Consider the following 21,235-nt stretch of genomic DNA (forward strand, 5'->3'; position numbering starts at 1 on the left):
GAACAGTATCAAACATATGAAACCATATGTTTGACTCCGTTTCATTAATTACAATGAGCCCATCCTCCTATAGCTCCTCCCACCAGCCTCCTCTGGTGTATGCTTTACTGCTGCTAATTTATGGGCCATACCTTTGGGACTAATTAGAATAGCAGACTGCCATCATCCACCATGTGCAATCAAATGTCAAACATCACAGGAAATGTAAAGTGCCCCACCCACCCAAAAAAAGTAAGACAAGTAAATGGCCTATATCAAACAACTATCGTACTGTGAATAAGCACTGTGAATAATAAAGCATGTCAGCTTCAGCTTGAACTTCAGCTGAGAGTGAATTGCTCTGCTAATATTTTTTATGATTTCAACAAGGATCTGGATGAGCTGTTGCCCTGCCAGCCCAGATTCAAATGGCACTACCAGGCAGCACCATCAGCAGCCAGTGACACAACACTACCCTATTTTATTGATGCATTCGTTGTTTTATCGAGGCAGCAGCTATTCTTCCTGGGATCCACATTAAAGACACTGCCTGAACATGGAGCAGCCTCCCTCCCTGCCTGTCATATCGAATCCTATCGAGGTGGGGGGGGGAGCATTGTTGCCAGTTCAAGAGAATCAGTAAAACAATGCTGTGTTGTCATAAATTGTAGATCAAATCTACTTAGGATTTGGGTATGTACATAATTGGATGAGTTTACAGTGCATTAGCAAATCAGTTCCGTTCCGACAACAAATAGATTTCATAGTTTGACAAAATATTAAGCATCTTACTCATTCATAATCCATAAGATTAAAGAGAAACTCAATTACATGGCCTAAAAATAAAAAATAAAAGCTTTTGCTATATGAAATGTCTACTTCAAATGACTGTTACATGTAGGTCTTGGTCCTGGGATTACAAAGCAAGTCACCTAGATAATATTGGTGCTGGCTCACCTCCAGCATTTGACATTACCCCATATTTCAAGATGAGAGCAGCGAAAATAATGCAGAATTAAAGGTTCCTGGAGTGGAGGCATAAGGGATTTTCCACTCGCATAGCGTGGTACGAAGTGTGAAAGAATTCAGTCTGTCACACCCTTGGGCAGAGCAACACACACACACAGCTACATAAAAATAAAAAATAAATATGCAAAGCATGCCAAATTAAAAATGTCTAGCTGCTGGATACTGACTTGAATTGAAAGGAAGCCTGATGTACAAGTTCAACCATACTACAATTTCACCATGACAAATGTAAGCTAAATGAAAAACAAATTAAAAAGGTCAACAAAAACATTCGTAAACAGTATGATACACCACGAGCCAGACAAACCTAAGCGCCAGTCTACCTTGCACAATAGTGCAGCTTGAGAAAACAAATGATAAAGTTCATTATTGCATTTAATTGACTGCAAATCCCGTAGTAGGGACAGAGGTTGTGAGGGTTGTGAGATAACATCACAGCTTGTTGGCAATCACAGCGATTAAAAACAGAGACGAAGCAGTCGGTCAGGCATGCTGAGGAGCTTTAGTAAAGCAGGGAGAGCGAGATGCATCATGGGGAGGGGGGTTGGTGGAGGAGGATAAGAGCAACGGAAGGCTGGGACAGTGACCTGCGATACTAGAGCATGGAGTGTGTGTGTGTGTGTGTGTGTGTGTATCATTCCTCCTTCCCTGCATTTATAAACTGCTTAACGCCACTGAATGAACTGACAAACACTGATGGTGAGAGGATTTCTCTAGGAGTGGATCTGGATTCATCATGGGAATACTTAGTGTGCTCAGAAGGCCATTCGACTTGAAATGATGCATGTTGCGATCGTTATCAGGAAGGAATGATGAAGCATCTTGGCACTTGGTCATGGCTTCATCCCAAATGGCACCCTATTCTAGAGGTCGACCGATTATGATTTCTCAACGCCGGTACCGATTATTGGAGGACCAAAAAAAGCTGGCCGATTTTTTTGTAAATATTATTTATTTGTAATAATGACAATTACAACAATACTGAATGAACACTTATTTTAACTTAATATAATACATCAATCAAATCAATTTAGCCTCAAATAAATAATGAAACATGTTCAATTTGGTTTAAATAATGCAAAAACAAAGTGTTGGGGAAGAAAGTAAAAGTGCAATATGTGCCATGTAAAAAAACTAACGTTTAAGTTCCTTGCTCAGAACATATGAAAGCTGGTGGTTCCTTTTAACATGAATCTTCAATATTCCCAGGTAAGAAGTTTTAGGTTGTAGTTATTATAGGAATTATAGGACTATCTCTCTCTATACGATTTGTATATCATATACCTTTGACTATTGGATGTTCTTATAGGCACTTTAGTATTGCCAGTGTAACAGTATAGCTTCCGTCCCTCTCCTCGCCCCAAACACATCGACAACAGCCACCCTCGAAGCATCGTTACCCATCGCTCCACAAAAGCCGTGGCCCTTGCAGAGCAAGGGGAACAACTACTTCAAGGTCTGAGAGCGAGTGACGTCATCGATTGAAACGCGATTAGCGCGCACCCCGCTAACTAGCTAGCCATTTCACATCGGTTACACCAGCCTAATCTCGGGAGTTCATAGGCTTGAAGTCATAAACAGCTCAATGCTTGAACCACAGCGAAGAGCTGCTGGCAAACACACGAAAGTGCTGTTTGAAGGAATGCTTACTAGACTGCTGCTGCCTACCACCACTCAGTCAGACTGCTCTATTAAATCATAGAGTTAATTATAACATAACACACAGAAATACAAGCATTAGGTCATTAATATGGTCGAATCCAGAAACTATCATCTCGAAAACCAAACGTTTATTCTTTCAGTGAAATACGGAACCGTTCCGTATTTTATCTAACGGGTGGCATCCATAAGTCTAAATATTCCTGTTACATTGCACAACCTTCAATGTTATGTCATAATTATGTAAAATTCTGGCAAATTAATTCAGCCCAAACTGGCGGCCCAAACTGTTGCATATACCCTGACTGCGTGCAATGAACGCAAGAGAAGTGACACAATTTCCCAAGTTTAATGTTGCCTACTAACATGAATTTATTTAACTAAATATGCAGGTTTAAAAATGTATACTTCTGTGTATTGATTTTAAGAAAGGCATTGATGTTTATGGTTAGGTACATTCGTGCAACAATTATGCTTTTTTCGCAAATGCGCTTTTGTTAAATCATTGGCGAAGTTGGCTGTCTTTGTTAGGAAGAAATAATCTTCACAGTTCGCAACGAGCCAGGCGGCCCAAACTGCTGCATATACCCTGACTGTTGCACAGAACGCAAGAGAAGTGACACAATTTCCCTAGTTAAAAGAAATTCATGTTAGCAGGCAATATTAACTAAATATGCAGGTTTAAAAATACATACTTGTGTATTGATTTTAAGAAAGGAATTGATGTTTATGGTTAGGTACACATTGGTGCAACGACAGTGCTTTTTTCACGAATGCGCTTGTTAAATCACCCATTTGGCGAAGTAGGCTATGATTCAATGATAAATTAACAGGCACCGCATCGATTATATGCAACGCAGGACAAGCTAGATACACTAGTAATATCGTCAACCATGTGTAGTTAACTAGTGATTATGTTAAGATTTGTTTTTTTTATAAAGATAAGTTTAACGCTAGCTAGCACCTTACCTTGGCTCCTTGCTGCACTCGCATAACAGGTAGTCAGCCTGCCACGCAGTCTCCTCGTGGAGTGCAATGTAATCGGCCATGATCGGTGTCCAAAAAAGCCGATTACCGATTGTTATGAAAACTTGAAATCAGCCCTAATTAAAATCGGCCATTCAGATTACCGTAAATTCCGGACTATAAGCCGCAACTTTTTTCCCACGCTTTGAGCCTCGCGGCTTAAACAATGACGCGGCTAATATGGATTTTTCCCGCTTTCAATTTTTTTTCTCCAAAAAAAACATTCTTTGACGTGCTCAGTTTTTTGGCGGCATGAAGCTTTCATTAGACCAATGAAATTGCCGAACGGGTTAAGGTCAAACAACTTTTTTGTTTACTGTTTAGATTAAATTGAGCGCTCTCAAACTTCCCATCATTCTGATTACGGTAGTCATTTTGTCACCCTCATCATGGCAAAGACACGGAGAAATGCATATGATGCAGCTTTCAAGTTGAAGGCGATTGATCTGGCTGTTGGAAAAGGAAATAGAGCTGCTGCACGGGAGCTTGGTCTTAATGAGTCGATGATAAGACGTTGGAAACAGCAGCGTGAGGAATTGACTCAGTGCAAAAAGACAACTAAAGCTTACTGCAAATTTTTTATTTTTTGTTACAAGCCGTGTTTCGTTAAAGCCTGTGTAAAGTTCATTTGTTTCAATGTACCGGTAGGCACCTGCGGCTTATTTATGTTCAAAATAAAATATATTTTTTTTAATTCAGTGGGTGCGGCTTATATTCAGGTGCGCTTAATAGTCAGGAAATTACGGTAATCGGTCGACCTCTACCCTATTCCCTACATACTGTAGTATACTACCCATAGGGCTCTGGTCAAAAGTAATGCACTATATAGGGACTAGTGGTATTTAGCCATGATTCCAGATTCGTGCATCATACTTGTGTTTGCACAACATTAGTGCAGTTGACTCCAGTAACCGGTCTATCAGAGTACAGTCAGAGAGCGAGACCATAATACAGGCCCATTTTTCTCCTAATGACATTACTTTGTGTGGTAAACTCGCCCTGGCGAGTCATGCAACGGAATACAATATACTCCTCTTTCAGAAAATAAATCATAATTGTAATGGCTAGGTGTAATTGAGCTAGACTATTAGAACTGTACATTTTTTTTTTTTTAATACTGCTGGCCATGACAGTCAAGAACACGAGTCAAGTCCATGGTAACAGAATGATGCAGACTCAGATTTTTCAAAAGCCGATGATTGCAAAGTTAAACCATACAACTCTTTGCATAAGGACTACTTTTAACAATTTCCACAGAAAATTTTCCAAAAACGCAAAGTTTGGTAAAAGAATGACAGTTGGTGCTGTGTGCCATCATTCTGTTACCAAAATATGCATCTGCACTGTTCAAGTAAATGTGTTTATAAAATTGTTGGTTGAAATTGTTAAAAGTCGTCCTTGTGCACAGAGTTGTATAGTTCAACTTTGCAATCATTGATTTTTGTGTGACATACATTTTAAAGTGAAAAATCTTAGTTTCAGCATCATTCTGTTAGAGTGGAATTGCCTTGTACAGTAGAGCTGACAGAGATACTTAGAAATAACATTCATAGAAACAGATTGAAAATAGTGATGTGGTACATCACTATTTTCAATTTATTATGATTATTTATGAGTTATGTCTTTTGACCAGACTTGTTGCCTAACCTTTGAGTTTCTAAGGAGGATCTATGTTTCTATGAATGTTATTTCTAAGTATCTCTCTCAGCTCTACTGTACAAGGCAATTCCACTGTAACAGAATGATGCTGAAACTAAGATTGACATCTTAGTCCGATACCAATATTGTCCTTGCCAAAAAAGAATGATTCCAATATTTAACATTTTAGCAGCCTTTTAAGCATTCGAGTACAGTTAAATAGTTCACACACACACATACACAGAGCGGACTAAGGCACTGCATCTCAGCGCAAGAGGTGTCACTACAGTCCCTGGTTCGAATCCAGGCTGTATCACATCCGGCAGTGATAGGGAGTCCCATAGAGCGGTGCACAATTGGCCCAGCGTCATCCGGGCCATCATTGTAAATAAGAATTTGTTCCTAACTGACTTGCCTAGTTAGTTATTTTGTTGGCATTTACGCATGTCCCCATTACCAGTAAAACATAATCAAAACCTATTTCCTTCACTTACTTGCTGTGCCGTTTCGTTGTTCATTTGTTCAGTCGTTTCATTCTCAACCAGGATTTCTATGGAACACCGTTTGGGTCTTAGCGTGTCAAAAAAGATACGTCAAATAAGCTTGTTGACCAATCAGGATCTGAATATGACTGCACATCACAATAATTTAACGTGTTCATTAGTTATTTACGTAGTTATTACACCATCACTCGTATTTCATATGTCATGACGATTCATCAATACGTATGCTATGATGCTGGTAAAGTTGTCTCGTGCACCTACAGCGCTGGTCATTAAAAAAAAGGTAGCTAGCTCATGGATGCAAACAGTATTCTTCCCCAAAAACATAGCAAAACCGACAATCTAAAATAACCCTAATATATAAGACAGTTCTTAAATTATTAATGGTGGTCGTACCCATCTATGTGAAGCTAGCCACAATACAGATTAGCCACAATAGTGGACTTCGCAGTTAGCCTTCATAAATAAAAGTATGGCATAATTCTACAATTTGTATTCATTTGCATCACTGTCAATAACGTACTTTTATTTTGAAGGCAAACCGCAAATTCCTCTTGTGCCTAATCCTTATTGTGGCTAGCTTTACCACACAATCGAGCGTCACTAGCCAGATGAAGCTAGCTGGCTGCTTATAACGTAAGCTTTGGGCAGCAGAGTTAAGTAGCTGGCTAGCTATTTATTTTCATGAACTGAAGTTCAGTTTCAATAGGCGAACAACAAGTGGCGACCTAGCTAATACTTACTCACAAGGATTCCTAAAATCATTGCTAAGAATAATTAAAATGACTGCAGTTTCTACTCGTCATTGTTTTCAAACTGGTTGTATTGGTGCTAGCTAGGTACCAAGCTAAAGCTAGCTACCCCAGAAGTTACGGTCGAACAAATAATGCTTTATTACCAATGCGGGTACTGTAAACGCATCGTTTGAGGCCGGTGTTGGCTGACATTTTCTGTACAGCTTTGACCTTTTTTGACACACGCAAAGACCCAAACGGCGTTCCATAGTATGCATGTCGTGAAGCTAACAGCCGTGATGCTATTACTGTGTAACTCCGGTAGGGCAACATCTGAAAAATAACACTTGCTGGTGTGTATCGGTGCTCGACCAGTCGACGAAAGCCAACATCACCCACGACAGATAACGGTTGATTGTCAAGGGCAATGAATTCCATTACAATTCCCCCCTGCAGCTACTCGCCCGAGCCTCCCCAGCTTCTCCTTCACCCAAATCCAGATAGCAGATGTTCTGAAAGAGCTGCAAAACCTGGACCCGTACAAATCAGCTGGGCTAGACAATCTGGACCCTCTATAAAACTATCCACCGCCATTGTTGCAACCCCTATTACCAGCCTGTTCAACCTCTCATATCATCCGAGATCCCTAAAGATTGGAAAGCTGCCGCGTGTCATCCCCCTCCTCAAAAGGGGGTGACACTCTAGACCCAAACTGCTATAGACCTATATCTATCCTGCCCTGCCTCTCTAAAGTCTTCGAAAGCCAAGTTAATTAATAGATCACTGTCCATTTCGAATCCCACCATACCTTCTCCGCTGTGCAATCCAGTTTCCGAGCTTGTCACAGGTGCACCTCAGCCACGCTCAAGGTACTAAACGATATCATAACCGCCATCGATAAAAGGCAGTACTGTGCAGCCGTCTTCATTGACCTGGCCAAGGCTTTCGACTGTCAATCACGGCATTCTTATCGGCAGACTCAATAGCCTTGGTTTCTCAAATTACTGCCTCACCTGGTTCACCAACTACTTCTCAGATAGAGTTCAGTGTGTCAAACCAGAGGACCTGTTGTCCGGACCTCTGGCAGTCTATGGGGGTAACACAGGGTTCAATTCTCGGGCCAACTCTTTTCTCTGTATATCATCAATGATGTCGCTCTTGCTGCTGGTGATTCCCTGATCCACCTCTACGCAGATGACACCATTCTCTATACTTCTGGCCCTTCCTTAGACACTGTGCTAACTAACCTCCAAATGAGCTTCAATGCCATACAACACTCTTTCTGTGGCCTCCAACTGCTCTTAAATGCAAGTAAAACCAAATGCATGCTTTTCAACAGTTCGCTGCCCGCACCCGCCCGCCCAGCATCACCACCCTGGACGGTTCTGACCAAGAATATGTGGAAAACTATAAATACCTAGGTTTCTGGCTAGACTGTAAACTCTCCTTCCAGACTCATATTAAACATCTCCAATCCAAAATCAAATCTAGAATCGGCTATCCATTTCGCAACAAAGCCTCCTTCACTCAAGCAGAAAAACTTACCCTAGTAAAACTGACTATCCTACCGATCCTCGACTTCGGCGATGTCATCTAAAAAAATTGCTTCCAATACTCTACTCAGCAAATTGGATGCAGTCTATCACAGTGCCATCCGTTTTGTTACCAAATCACCTTATACCACCCACCACTGCGATCTGTATGCTCTAGTCGGCTGGCCCTCACTACATATTCGTCGCCAAACCCACTGGCTCCAGGTCATCTATAAGTCTTGGCTAGGTAAAGCCCCGCCTTATCTCAGCTCACCATAGCAACACCCACCCATAGCACACGCTCAAGCAGGTATATTTCACTGGTCATCCCCAAAGCCAACACCTCATTTGGCCACCTTTCCTTCCAGTTCTCTGCTGCCAATGACTGGAACGAATTGCAAAAAAAATCACTGAAGCTGGAGACTTACATTTCCCTCACTAACTTTAAACATAATCTGAGCAGCTAACCGATCGCTGCAGCTGTACATAGTCCATCTGTAAATAGCCCACCCAATCTACCTACCTCATCCCCATACTGTTTTTAAATTTACTTTTCTGCCCTTTTGCACACCAGTATCTAGACTTGCACATCATCTGCTCATTTATCACTCGTGTTAATCTGCTAAATTGTAGTTCTTTGCTACTATGGCCTATTTATTGCCTCCGCCTCATGCCTTTTGCACACACTGTATATAGACTCTTTTTTCTACTGTGTCATTGACTTGTTTATGTTATTGGCTTGTTTATTGTTTATTCCATGTGTAACCCTGTGTTGTCTGTCACACTGCTTTGCTTTATCTTGGCCAGGTCGCAGTTGAAAAGTGAGAACTTGTTCTCAAGTAGCCTACCTGGTTAAATAAAAGGTGAAATAAAAAAATCTTGGCTTTAATGTATTTCGCCTTCGAGTTGTCTTGCCGAAATGTTCTTATCCTTTCAAATGACTGCTCGACTTGTTGACTGCTCGATCCACAGAGCAGACATTGTGGCCTAGGTTAAGAATATGCTGTGTTGCATGTGTAGCGCAAAATTTTACATGGCGTCATTACGTAATATATCTACATTATATTGGTATGCAGAGAAGCTTTGACATCAATTCCGATATATCGTGCATCCCTAGTTGAAAGTAGAGGTCGACCGATAAATCGGAATGGCCGATTAATTAGGGCCGATTTCAAGTTATGACAATCGGAAATCGGTATTTTTGGACGCCGATTTGGCCGAGTTTATATATTTTTTTTATAGACCTTTATTTAACTAGGCAAGTCAGTTAAGAACACATTCTTATTTTCAATGACGGCCTAGGAACGGCGGGTTAACTGCCTTGTTCAGGGGCAGAACGACAGATTTTTACCTTGTCAGCTCAGGGATTCAATCTTGCAACCTTACGGTTAACTAGTCCAACGCTCTAACCACCTGCTTTACATTGCACTCCACGAGGTTACGCGAATGCAGTAAGAAGCTAAGGTAAGTTGCTAGCTAGCATTAAACTTATCTTATAAAAAACAATCAATCACTAGTTAAACTAGTAATATCATCAACCATGTGTAGTTATCTAGCCTGTCCTGCGTTGCATATAATCGCTTAGGTACACGTTGCTCCAACCATAAACATTAATGCCTTTCTTAAAATCAATACACAAGTATATATTTTTAAACCTGCATATTTAGCTAAAAGAAATCCAGGTTAGCAGGTAATATTAACCAGGTGAAATTGTGTCATTTTGCGTTCATTGCACGCAGAATCAGTGTATATGCAACAGTTTAGGTCGCCTGGCTCGTTGCGAACTAATTTGCCAGAATTTTACGTAATTATGACATAACATTGAAGATTGCACAAAGTAACAGGAATAACGTTTTGTTTTCGAGATAAAGTTTCCGGATTCGACCATATTAACCTCTCTGGGCAAGTTGAATCCCGTGGCGCGTTATTCAAATACCTTAGAAATGCTCTTACTTCAATTTCTCAAACATATGACTATTTTCAAATGCAGCACTAACCTTTGATGATCTTCATCAGATGACAATCTTAGGACATTATGTTATACAATACATGCATGTCTGTTCAATCAAGTTCATATTTATATCAAAAACCAGCTTTTTACATTAGCAGGTGACTAGCATGTGACTAGCATTCCCACCGAACACTTCCGGTGAATTTACTAAATTACTCACGATAAACATTCACAAAGAACATAACTATTTTAAGAATTATAGATACAGAACTCCTCTATGCACTCGACATGTCCGATTTTAAAATAGCTTTTCGGTGAAAGCACATTTTGCAATATTCTAAGTAGATAGCCCGGCATCACAGGGCTAGCTATTTAGACACCCAGCAAGTTTAGCACTTACCAAAGTCAGATTTACTATAAGAAAAATGTTATTACCTTTGCTGTCTTCGTCAGAATGCACTCCCAGGACTTCTACTTCAATAACAAATGTTGGTTTGGTCCCAAATAATCCATTGTTATATCCAAATAGTGGCGTTTTGTTCGTGCGTTCAAGACACTATCCGAAAGGGTAAATAAGGGTTACGAGCACGACGCATTTCGTGACAAAAAAATTCTAAATATTCCATTACCGTACTTCGAAGCATGTCAACCGCTGTTTAAAATCAATTTTTATGCCATTTTTCTCGTAAAAAAGCGATAATATTCCGACCGGGAAATCGTGTTTTAGTACAAAGAGAGCGAAAGTAAAAGCATGCTATCCCCTCATGCACGAGCGTCAGTCTGATGGCCCTCTGATAGAGCACTTGCCAAACGCGCTAGTGTGTTTCAGCCTGGGCCTTGAATTACGTCATTCAGCTTTTTCCCGGGTTCTGAGAGCCTATGGGAGCCGTAGGAAGTGTCACGTCATGCCAGAGATCCCCTGTTTTTGTTAGAGATGATCAAGGAGGGCAAGAAATGGTCAGACAGGCCACTTCCTGTAAGGAATCTTCTCAGGTTTTTGCCTGCCAAATGAGTTCTGTTATACTCACAGACACCATTCAAACAGTTTTAGAAACTTTAGGGTGTTTTCTATCCAAAGCCAATAATTATATGCATATTCTAGTTACTGGGCAGGAGTAGTAACCAGATTAAAATCGGGTACGTTTTTTATCTGGCCGTGCAAATACTGCCCCCTAGCCCCAACAGGTTAATGACCTAAGGCTCGTATTTCTGTGTGTTATGTTATAATTAAGTCTATGATTTGATAGAGCAGTCTGACTGAGCGATGGTAGGCACCAGCAGGCTCTTAAGCATTCATTCAAAATAGCACTTTTGTGTGTTTTGCCAGCAGCTCTTCGCAATGCTTCAAGCATTGCGCTGTTTATGACTTCAAGCCTGTCAACTCCCGAGATTAGGCTGGTGTAACCGATGTGAAATGGCTAGCTAGTTAGCCGGGTGCGCGCTAATAGCGTTTCAAACGTCACTCGCTCTGAGACTTGGGAGTGGTTGTTTCCCCTCCTCTGCGTGGGTAACGCTGCTTCGAGGGTGGCTGTTTTCGATGTGTTCCTGGTTCAAGCCCAGGTAGGAGCGAGGAGAGGGACGGAAGCTATACTGTTACACTGGCAATACTAAAGTGCCTATAAGAACATCCAATAGTCAAAGGTATATGAAATACACATCGTATAGAGAGAAAGTCCTATAATATCTACAACCTAAAACAACTTACCTGGGAATATTGAAGACTCATGTTAAAAGGAACCACCAGCTTTCATATGTTTTCATGTTCTGAGCAAGGCACTTACATGGCACATATTGCACTTTTACTTTCTTCTCCAACACTTTGATTTTGCATTATTTAAACCAAAGCGAACATGTTTCATTATTTATTTGAGGCTAAATTGATTTTATTGATGTATTATATTAAGTTAAAATTAGTGTTCATTCAGTATTGTTGTAATTGTCATTATTACAAATAAATATATTTAAAAAAATAATAATAAAAAGAAAATCGGACGTTTAACCTGTCTGGGCTAGGGGGCAGTATTGAGAATTTTGGAAAAATATGTTCCCATTTTTAACTGCCTCCTACACCAACTCAGAAGCTAGAATATGCATATTATTGTTCAGGTTTGGATAGAAAACACTCTGAATTTTCTAAAACTGTTTGAATGGTGTCTGTGAGTATAACAGAACTCCTATGGCAGGCAAAAACCTGACAAGGTTTCAAGCAGGAAGTACCCTGTCTGACAAGGAGTCGTGCGTCTTGCATCTTTTTGTTGAAAAGTAAGGATCTTAGCTGTAACGTGACAATTCCCAGGGCTCCAATAGGCTCTCAGAGCCCGCGAAATAACTGAAGGTTTACGAGGGAGCCTCAGGTTGAAACATATTATCGCCTTTTGTAAGTGGATGCTCCGAGGACCTTTGAATGATGCGCGTGCATGAGTCGCTTCTGAGGAGAAATTTTATTCGGCTGTTTAGGCTCAATGCATACTCCCGGTCGGAATATTATCACTTCTCTACGACATAAATGGCATAAAAATTGGTTTTAAACAGCGGTTGACATGCTTCGAAGTACGGTAATGGAATATTTAGACATTTTTGACAAGCCAACGCGCCATGCGCGAAACCGGGAAGAAGCATTCTAGAACTCACGAACAAAACGTCGCTGTTTGGATATAACGATGGATTATTTGGGACCAAACCAACATTTGTTATTGAAGTAGAAGTCCTGGCAGTGTATTCTGATGAAGAACAAGCAAGGTAAGAACATTTTTCTTATAGGAAATGTGATTTTGGTGGATGCTGACCTGGGTGGGTATCTAAATAGCTAGCCCTGTAATGCCGGGCTATGTACTTAGATTATTACAAAATGTGCTTCATCCGAAAAGCTATTTTAAAATCGGACATATCGAGTGCATAGAGGAGTAATGTATCTATAATTCTTAAAATAATTGTTATGCTTTTTGTGAACGTTTATCGTGAGTAATTTAGCAAACTGTTAGTAAATTCAACGGAAGTTTGCCGGGGGTTATGCGTTTTCTGAACGTCACATGCTAATGCAAAAAGCTGTTTTTTGATATAAATATGAACTTGATTGAACAGACATGCATGTATTGTATAACACAATGTCCTAGGTGTGTCATCTGATGAAGATCATCAAAGGTTAGTGCTGCATTTAGCTGTGGTTTGGGTTTATGTGACATGATATGCTAGCTTGAAAAATGGCTGTCTGATTATTTCTGGCTGGGTACTCTGCTGACATAATCTAATGTTTTGCTTTCGTTGTAAAGCCTTTTTGAAATCGGACAGTGGGGTTAGATTAACGAGATTCTTGTCTTTAAATAGCTGTAAAATAGTCATATGTTTGAGAAATTGAAGTAATAGTATTTCTAACGATTCAAAAATCGCGCCACTGGAATATCAGTAGCTGTTACGTAGGTGGGACGAAATCGTCCCACATACCCCAGACAGGTTAATCGGCTTTTTTGGCCCTCCAACAATAGGTATCGGTGTTGAAAAATCATAATCGGTCGACCTCTAGTTGAAAGTGAGCGTAAAGTGCTGATAAAAGGGTCATTGATTTGGTACAGCAACACATATTCATGAACAACAACTTATAAGCAAACAGCTTTAACATTCCCTGTCAGAGCCAAAGTCAACAGAGCCTGGGGCAACAGAGACTTTATTTGGACTTGACATTAGTTTGAAAGTTAATATTAAATAAATGGTCTGTGGCGCGTTATTCAAATACCTTAGAAATGCTATTACTTCAATTTCTCAAACATATGACTATTTTACACCATTTTAAAGACAAGACTCTCGTTAATCTAACCACATTGTCCGATTTCAAAAAGGCTTCACAACGAAAGCAAAACATTAGATTATGTCAGCAGAGTACCCAGCCAGAAATAATCAGACACCCATTTTTCAAGCTAGCATATAATGTCACATAAACCCAAACCACAGCTAAATGCAGTACTAACCTTTGATGATCTTCATCAGATGACACTCCTAGGACATTATGTTATACAATACATGCATGTCTGTTCAATCAAGTTCATATTTATATCAAAAACCAGCTTTTTACATTAGCAGGTGACTAGCATGTGACTAGCATTCCCACCGAACACTTCCGGTGAATTTACTAAATTACTCACGATAAACGTTCACAAAAAACAATTATTTTAAGAATTATAGATACAGAACTCCTCTATGCACTCGCTATGTCCGATTTTAAAATAGCTTTTCGGTGAAAGCACATTTTGCAATATTCTAAGTCGATAGCCCGGCATCACAGGGCTAGCTATTTAGACACCCAGCAAGTTTAGCACTCACCAAAGTCAGATTTACTATAAGAAAAATGTTATTACCTTTGCTGTTCTTTGTCAGAATGCACTCCCAGGACTTCTACTTCAATAATGTTGGTTTGGTCCCAAATAATCCATTGTTATATCCAAATAGCGGTGTTTTGTTCGTGCGTTCAAGACACTATCCGAAAGGGTAAATAAGGGTGACGAGCACGACGCATTTCATGACAAAACATTTCTAAATATTCCATTACTTCGAAGCACGTCAACCGCTGTTTAAAATCAATTTTTATGCCATTTTTCTCGTAAAAAAGCGATAATATTCCGACCGGGAAATCGTTTTTTATTACAAAGAGAGCGAAAGTAAAAGCATGGGATTCCCTCATGCACGAGCCTCAGTCTGATGGCCCTCTGATAGAGCACTTGCCAAAAGTGCTAATGTGTTTCAGCCTGGGGCTGGAATTACATCATTCAGCTTTTTCCCGGGTTCTGAGAGCCTATGGGAGCCGTAGGAAGTGTCACGTTACAGCAAAGATCCTAAATGTTCAATAAACAGAGGCAAGAAGCCCAAGGAACGGTCAGAGGGGGTACTTCCTGTTTGGAATCTTCTCAGGTTTTTGCCTGCCATATGAGTTCTGTTATACTCACAGACACCATTCAAACAGTTTTAGAAACTTTAGGGTGTTTTCTATCCAAAGCTAATAATTATATGCATATTCTGGGCAGGAGTAGTAACCAGATTAAATCGGGTACGTTTTTTATCCAGCCGGGAAAATACTGCCCCCTATCCCCAACAGGTTAAGAGTGTGCTCCTAATCTCAGCTCGTTACCTGTGTAAAAGACACCTGGGAGCCAAAAATCTTTCTGATTGAGAGGCGGTCAAATACTTACTTCCCTCATTAAAATGCAAATCAATTTATAACATTTTTGACATGCGTTTTTCTGGATTTTTTAGTTGTTGTTCTGTCTCACTGTTCAAATAAACCTACCATTAAAATTACAGACTGATCATTTATTTGTCAGTGGGCAAACGTACAAAATCAGCAAGGGATCAAATACTTTTCTCCCCTCAGTGTACATAATTTCCCTTCCTCATGATGCCATCTATTTTGTGAAGTGCACCAGTCCCTCCTGCAGCACAGCACCCCCACAACATGATGCTGCCATCCCCGTGCTTCACGGTTGGAATAGTGTTCTTCGGCTTGCAAGCCTCCGCCCTTTTTCCTCCAAAAATAACAACGGTCATATGGCCAAACAGTTCTATTTTTGTTTCATCAGACCAGAGGACATTTCTCCAAAAAGTACAATCTTTGTCCCCATGTGCAGTTGCAAACCGTAGTCTAGCTTTTTTTATGGCGGTTTTGGAGCAGTGGCTTCTTCCTTGCTGAGCAGCCTTTCAGGTAATGTCGATATAGGACTCCTTTTACTGTGGATATAGATACTTTTGTACCCGTTTCCTCCAGCATCTTCACAAGGTCCTTTGCTGTTGTTCTGGGATTGATTTGCACTTTTCGCACCAAAGTACATTCATCTCTAGGAGACAGAACACATCTCCTTTCTGAGCGGTATGACAGCTGTGTGGTCCCATGGTGTTTATACTTGCGTACTATTGTTTGTACAGATGAACGTGGTACCTTCAGGCATTTGGAAATTGCTCCCAAGGATGAAACAGACTTGTGGAATTGTGATATAGTGAATTATAAGTTAAATAATCTGTCTGTAAACAATTGTTGGAAAAATTACTTGTGTCGTGCACAAAGTAGATGTCCTAACCGACTTGCCAAAACTATAGTTTGTTAACAAGAAATCTGTGGAGTGGTTAAAACTAGTTTTAATGACTCCAACCTAAGTGTATGTAAACTTCTGGATTCAACTGTATATCTATCGATCTCTCTCACAGTTGAAGTGGACAGTATAGTTGAGCCTCTCCATCACCCTCACAACCACCTCTTGGGGCAGAGCGAATGCTGCATTCACGTGCTAGTCAGAACTTGGACATTTCTGACTTGCTGTAGTTATATACATGCCATGTTCAACCAGTTAGCAAGTCAGAAATTTTCAGAGTTTCCTAGTTCTGATTAGCACATGAACGCGGCATAACACACAGGACACGCACCTCAGTACTCACAACAGCAGATCACCACAGGCAGATCCGAGCAAACATTCATCACTATGGCTGAGGGACTTTGCCCCTGGAAACTAGGCCAGCCTAGAGGACAAACACATGGTTCCGAACACCAGTGGTGTAAAGTACTTAAGTAAAAATACTTTAAAGTACTACTTAAGTCATTTTTTGGGATATCTGTACTTTACTATTTATATTTGAGAACTTTTACTTCACTACATTCCAAAATAAAATATTGTACTTTTTTCCCTGACAACCAAAAGTAAATTTTGAATGCTTAGCAGGACAGGAACATTGTCAAATTCACACACTTATCAAGAGAACACGTGGTCATCCCTACTGCCTCTGGCCTGGCAGACTCACTAAATACAATGCTTTTGTAAATAATGTCTGAGTGTTGGAGTGAGCCACTGGTTATACATACATTTTAAAAACAAGAAAATGGTGCCGTCTGCTTTACTTAATAAGGAATTTGAAATTATTTATACTTTTACTATTGATACTTAAGTACATTTTAGCTATTAAATTTACTTTTGATACTTAAGTATATTTAAAACCAAAGACTTTTACTCAAGTAGTATTTTACTGGGTGACTTTCACTTGAGTAAATATCTATACTTTTACTCAAGTATGAAAATTGGGTACTTTTTCAACCACTGCCGAACACAAATAAGGGTGGACAACACCAGCATAAACTATGCAAATAGCAAGTTACAAATGAGACAACACTAATTTCCCTATCAAAAGCAATTCACCTAGCTGTGCTTCCAATTCATTGTCCCCAGGTGGGTAAATAAACAGCCATTTAGACAAACTCCCCAAACTTCAAGGCAGCGCCGCACCATCCACATATGCCTGTTTGTTTGATCAGTCCTACTAATAAAAAGTTGACTAGGCTCATGAAGGCAGTGTCATATCTGATGAAACCACAGTAATAGAGAAAAAGGGAACTCTTCTCTGGCTTGCTGGATGGACTTATGGTGCACATGGGCTGAGTGGGCCATTCCCCATTATAGTTATGACAACGTCCATTTGGTATTTTTATGACCAATTACATTTGGTCTTTTGGCAGTGAACAGCTGAGGAGACTATAGCATAGATCATTTATCCTATTTATAATAGCCTATACATGACCTGTATGAGCAGTCAGCCTGGAATCAATTAGTTCATCTGAACCAGTGTCTTTGATAGCAGCACTCTGTAGTGGCATTTCAAATATAGCTACTGATCTTCAAGCATACTAGAAAGTAAAACATTTTTTGGGCTTTCCCTTTCTGTTGTTAGGCATGCTGTGACACAATAGAACCTATGCCCTAAACAGACAAAGTTGAGTCCAGAAAACAAAACAGGAGGCAATTCTCCTTTGTATGAAGCACAGTGACAAGAGACGTTGGGTTCGAATCCCTGTGAGGTTCCAGTACTTAAAATTAAAATCACATGAGACCCAGATCCTGGTTGCATCTTAACTACCAAGCTACATTAGAAAATGCAGACCTAAACAAATTTGTTAATGTTTTTGGGCCTTCCATGAGCCAAAATTCCAAGTTCATATGGATGATGTCTGGCCCCTGCTACAGTGCATTAGGAAAGTATTCAGACCTGACTTTTTCCACATTCAAATTGTTTTTTCCCCCCCCTCAATCTACACAAGACCCCATAATGACAAAGCAAAAACTTCTAAAAACCTGTTCTCGCTTTGTCTTTATGGGGTATTGTGTGTAGACTGATGAGGAAAAATATATAATTAAATTATTTTTTGAATAAGGCTGTAACATAAAATGTGGAAAAAGTAAATGAGTCTGAATACTTTCCGAATGGACTCTAATATGGGAATCAAAGGAGGAGGAAAAGTAGAGAACCTCTGGGATGTTTCTCAGAGAACAAAAAAGTATTTTTATGCTTTAAAAAGTTGATGGCGTGGTACAGTAGGCAGTAAGTACAGTAAGAAATTCAAAAAGTCATGCAATCACTGTAGGTTGTGTCTAATTCATTAAAAGGGTAGGCTATTTCAAAGTGTGTGCAACTAAAGTAAATTATTTGTGTGTGAAATCACATTCTTGTCGGCTAGTGAAGTGTGGACCACAGTAAGGACACTAACATAGCCACGTGAGTGCATGAAATCTGCGATAAGTCATCTACTTTGTCTTAGAAAAGTTGCAGCTTTCTTCACCCTTGTCCTACAAATCTCAATAAAAGCACCGTTCTCTCAAAGTTGTGTTCTGCTTCAGCGCAATGACAGCAGATGTTCACATTATTGATTAACAATACACAATCGCCATAGGTTTGGACGAGGGGAGACAAGTAACAAAAGTAAACCCACCCCTCCCGACAGTAGCCTACCAATCTCTCCTCCTCCCCCCCGAAATAGAACAAGGCCTCGAGGAATGAATGGTCAGAAACGATTATCAGTGAAAAAGTATTGCAAAACCATTACGACAACCAAAAGACAAGGATGCGTCAAACATTTAGGGGGTAGTCTAACGCAAAATGTTACGTGGCATTAGAGTTGCACAAGTAGAACAAATCAACTAAGGAAGAACAGAATAAGCTATGTTAAAATCTTGACCATAAACGCCCAGGGACTAGTGACTGCAGTGTAAATAATGGGGAATAAGGCTACTGCATAGACACGTAATATAATGTGAGTTTAGTCCGATTCCGCAACCAACGCGGAATAGTCAATTAGGCTACAAATTAACATTCAAGTGATACAAAAAAAGGTTGCAAACACTAGACTTAAGGCTAGCATTTAATGTGCTAGCCTACCCATAGTGTGGCACATGTTAAATTATAATATTCTACTTGCCTCTGAATTGGAAATGTTGTCCCTTAATCCACTCTGGAGGAAAGTGAAGAATCCCGGGAATATCCCCTCAGTTGAAAAAGAGGCTCCTACTATCCCCGTTGTCTTTTTTGTTATCCGAGTTGTGAATGTGCCTGGACGTGTCTCTCATCCGGCTAGGAGGACTTCCACTTGAGCACTGAGGTGGATAAGGACTACGGTTCCACGACTTCAATTTCTGGTCCACGGGCATAGGGAGTGGCTGGCTGCACAAAGTGCTGCTAGGCGTCCTTCAACTCTAATCACCATCAGTAAAACAGCGAGAGAAAAAAACGTCCTAAATTCACAGATGCACAGCAGTTTAAGCTTATCATAACTCATTGGCAGTAAACACATCTATCAGTGCAATACCGCCATCTTGTGACAATTTCAAATCATCATGGACATCATTGCCACAGGTAGGCTAATTGCCAAAATAAAGGAAACACTTGAGTAAATGAGGGACAGGCTACAAAGTTTAATGAAAGCAGGTGCTTCCACACAGGTGTGGTTCCTGCATTAATTAAGCAATTAACATCCCATTATGCTTAGGGTCATAATACCCAGTTGTCCATTATTTTGGCTACCATGGGTAGAAGATACTGTATCTCAGTGACCTTGAAAGAGGGGTCTCAAAGGAGTGTGTGTGTGTGTGTGTGTGTGTGTGTGTGTGTGTGTGTGTGTGAAAGAGAGAGAGATGGCATTCACAACAATTATATGTGCATTCAGCTACCTACTGTACAGGTGTGTGACCAGATCTCAACCCAACTGTATAGGTGTGTGACCAGATCACACACCTGAGACAGCGTTTTCTGAGCGGCGCCTGAGACAGCTTTTTCCATCAACACAACACCAAATTATAGAATTGATTGTGGAAGAATTGTGTCACATCCCTCCAAAAGGAGTTTCAGACACAAAATCTTTACCAAAGTGCATTGAAGCTGTTCTGATGGATCATGGTGGTCCAATGCCCTATTAAGACTCTTTATTTTGGTGTTACCTTTATTTTGGTAGTTACTTGGAGTTAGCCTACCAATATCGTTGAGAAGGGTGCAACTGCCATCTGCAATTCAGGGCCTTCCTGCATCTAGGCATTCCTGCATCTGCAGGAACCTCTCTTTATACTTATATTAGTCCATTTTTGCTCGAGGATGCAGGAATGAATGTACAAAACTAAAGCAGGAAGTACCAGTGACTCGCTCAATACGGAAGTGGTCACTACGGAAGTGCTACACTACAGGACTGATTTGCTAGCACAGACTGTAATATGTTCCGGGATTCATCCAATGGCACTGAGGAGTACACCACCTCAGTCATCGGCTTCATCAATAAGTACATTGATGACGTCTTCCCCACAGTGACTGTGCGTACATATCCCAACCAGAAGCCATGGATTACAGGCAACACCCGCATCGAGCTAAAGGCTAGAGCTGCTGCTTTCAAGGAGCGGGAGACTACCGTAATTTCCGGACTATAAGCCGCAACTTTTTTCCCACGCTTTGAACCTCGCGGCTTAAACAATGACGCGGCTAATATATGGATTTTTCCCACTTTCCATTTTTTTTTTCTCCAAAAAACATTCTGTGACGTGCTCAGTTTTTTGGCGGCATGAAGCTTTCATTAGACCAATGAAATTGCCGAACGGGTTAAGGTCAAACAACTTTTTTGTTTACTGTTTAGATTAAATCGAGCGCTCTCAAACTTCCCATCATTCTGATTACGGTAGTCATTTTGTCACCCTCATCATGGCAAAGACACGGAGAAATGCATATGATGCAGCTTTCAAGTTGAAGGCGATTGATCTGGCTGTTGGAAAAGGAAATAGAGCTGCTGCACGGGAGCTTGGTCTTAATGAGTCGATGATAAGACATTGGAAACAGCAGCGTTAGGAATTGACTCAGTGCAAAAAGACAACTAAAGCTTACTGCTAATTATTTATTTTTTGTTACAAG

At 40.3% G+C, this 21,235-nt stretch overlaps 1 protein-coding gene across 4 annotated transcripts in view; it reads right to left on the reverse strand.

Annotated features, from left to right (window-relative positions):
- Nucleotides 1-19,581, reverse strand: part of LOC115155628 (unconventional myosin-Ib) — a 153,733-nt gene extending 134,152 nt beyond the window's left edge. For 2 of the 4 annotated variants that reach the window (XM_029702431.1, XM_029702430.1), the window contains exon 1: nt 19,269-19,581. The gene's annotated coding sequence lies outside the window, so the exon portion shown is untranslated. The remainder of the gene's footprint in view (nt 1-19,268) is intronic. The other 2 variants (XM_029702433.1, XM_029702432.1) reach the window with 1 other exon arrangement.
- Nucleotides 19,582-21,235: the final 1,654 nt, after the last annotated feature.

The sequence above is a fragment of the Salmo trutta genome, chromosome 20 (genome assembly GCF_901001165.1).
Source record: "Salmo trutta chromosome 20, fSalTru1.1, whole genome shotgun sequence".
Lineage (NCBI taxonomy): Eukaryota > Metazoa > Chordata > Actinopteri > Salmoniformes > Salmonidae > Salmo > Salmo trutta.